Source organism: Lytechinus variegatus, chromosome 6 (genome assembly GCF_018143015.1).
Source record: "Lytechinus variegatus isolate NC3 chromosome 6, Lvar_3.0, whole genome shotgun sequence".
In the NCBI taxonomy this organism is placed as follows: domain Eukaryota; kingdom Metazoa; phylum Echinodermata; class Echinoidea; order Temnopleuroida; family Toxopneustidae; genus Lytechinus; species Lytechinus variegatus.
In genome coordinates this window covers 36,852,367-36,855,290 of record NC_054745.1, presented here as the reverse complement: position 1 = coordinate 36,855,290, position 2,924 = coordinate 36,852,367, and positions in this window count along the sequence as shown.

Below are 2,924 nucleotides of genomic sequence, written 5' to 3'. Positions count from 1 at the left end.
TGCGTCCCAGAAAAAACGAAACCGAGATTTAGCGATCATTTATCATTACTTAATCATAAATAAAATAGACAAATGACCTACCAATTTAAAGCTTAGAATCTCCTCTTTCATCTGATATTACTTAGATTATTTCTTATTCACGCATGAGTGAGCAAATGCAATTTGAAGAAAGGATATCAAAAACTCATTTGGCGGGGGGTATCTGGGTTTCAAATAGAAAACCACATTTTTGAAAAGTTCAATATCTCCTCTTTAATTTGATACCTAAATTACAGAAAATAGTAACGAAATAACAAAGTTCGGGTCATTTGAAATAAGGCTTGAATTTCAATAATTTCATAAAATGAAGAGGTTCTCCAGGATGGCTTTCAAACTCTCTCGACACTCTGTTTTGTTGACGATCAGCCATGCATTAAATCTTTTGTTCACCATGCGAAAGCTTCTGTGGGATACCGGTGAAAACATGTTTATCTCATGAAATTATGGAAATACAAGCCTTATTTCAAATGAACAGAACTTTTTTTATTTCTTGACCATTTTTTGTAATTTTGGTACCAAATCAAAGAGCAGATATTGAACTTTTCAGAAATGTGGTTTTCTTTTTGAAACCCAGATAACCCCCGCCAAATGAGTTTTTGGTATCCTTTCTTCAAATTGTTTTTGCTCACTCATGCGTGAATAAGAAATAACCTAAGTAATATCATATGAAAGAGGAGATTCTAAGCTTTAAATTGGTAGGTCATTTGTCTATTCTATTTATGATTAAGTTATGATAAATGATCGCTAAATCTCGGTTTCGTTTATTCTGGGACGCACTGTATAGTGGTTTGGGGATTTGCTTCTAAAACTAAATTGAATCGCATACATGTCTTACAGAAGAAGGCCATACGTATTGTAACTCATTCCACTTATCTATCTTCTAGCAAACCCTTGTTCAAAAAAACCAAATATTTTGCCAATTAATGAAATGTGTCAATATTTTATTGCTACTTTTATGTACTGTTGCTATAACAACTTGCTACCCAAGTCTTTCGAATCATTCTTCTTATTCAATAAAGATGTACATACATATAATACCCGAAATAAGGATAAATTTCATCCACCTTTGATGAAGAAACAAGTTGCTAAATCATCAATATTTTATGAAGGTCCACTGTTATGGAATAATCTACCTGATAGCATAAGACAAAGTAAATCTTTAAACCATTTCAAGAGAAAATATAAACAGTTGCTACTAGAGAATATGTAATGTAATAACCAACACATAACTTGCTTGTTTTATCACTTTATCAATCTCCTTCTTGCTTTCCTTTTTTCTTCCCTCTCTCTTTTGTAGTAATATTCTTTCCTTGTAATAATTTGATACTTGTATTATGTATATGTATTATGTAAAAGTAACTCTACAGTAGGAGTCACTCTTGACAAGCCCTTGGCTTTTAGTGACTCCTCCACAATTATGTTCAGCTTTATGTATATTATGTATCATGTGTTTTTATGTGGAAATAAATGAAATGAAATTTCTACATAGAACTGCATTCTTATCAAATTCAACTCTAATTTTATGTCCGAATGTATTCAGTCCACGCCCTCGACAACGCCACGAATTTTTCAGGCTGCCGTCGTTTAAGGGGATATTCCTGACTTTTTTGTATTTACAATGTGTAAACTCTCTACAGCGCACAAATTCCTTTGAAAATACAAGTGAAACATCTCAAATCACAAAGGAGAGGTGAAGGGCTTTTGTCGAAAGTTGGTGGACCTGGACTGTATCATTATCTCTTTACTCTGGACAACGAAGTATTTCCAATTTTACGACCGGTGAAAATCTTGAGATGATCTACTGTCTAAGTCATCCAACTTTCGAGAAAAACCTCTCAGCTCTCCATTGTGACTTGCATTTTCATAGGAATGGATGCGTTGTAAAGAGTATCCTAGTAGTAAAAGCAAAAACTCTCTATTTAGTCCTAGTGGAGTAAATCTGTGACGGCATGGTATTCGAATTAAGAGCGGAGGGGGTGGAACGGTATCGTTGCTACAATGCAGGGTAACAATGCTTGCTACAGTCTTGAAAAATTACTTTGCAAAGTTTATTTTACGTTAATTGGTGGCCCAACGCAGAATGTTGCACATCAATGTTAATACAACCGTACTTAAGAAAAACTTTGCAGTTGGTTTCACGTTGGTTGGTCTAACGCTTCATGTTCAGCCATTTCTTTGACAATCTTAAAGGTCAAGTCCATCTCAGAAAAAATGTTGATTCAAAATCACTAGAGAAAAATCAGACAAGCATACTGCTGAAAATTTCATCAAAATCGGATGTAAAATAAGAAAGTTATGACATTTCAAACTTTCGCTTATTTTCAACAAAATAGTTATATGAAACGAGCCAGTTACATCCAAATGAGAGAGTCGATGATGTCACTCACTCACTATTTCTTTTGTTTTTTTATTGTTTGAATTATACAATATTTCAATTTTTACGAATTTGACGATTAGGACCTCCTTGCCTGAAGCACAAAATGTTAAAATAATGGAACTTCACGAGTTCAGGGAGGAATGAAACTTTATTTCATATGACAATGATCAGAAAATCAAAATATTTCATATAATAAAATACAAAAGAAATAGTGAGTGATGTCATCAACTCTCTCATTTGGATGTAACTGGCTCGTTCATATAACTATTTTCTTGAAAATAAGCGAAACTTTAAAATGCCATAACTTTCTTATTTTACATCCGATTTTGATGAAATTTTCAGTGTTACGCTTGTTGAATTCTCTTTTTATTCAAATCAAGTTTTTGTTGGGGTTGACTTGTCCTTTAAGTTTCTCTATAGTCTATGCATCTTTCTGTGGAAGAATTTTGGAAGAGCCGTGGTGTAGTAGTTCTGATTCTCGCCTTGTAAACACAGGGTTGTGTGTTCA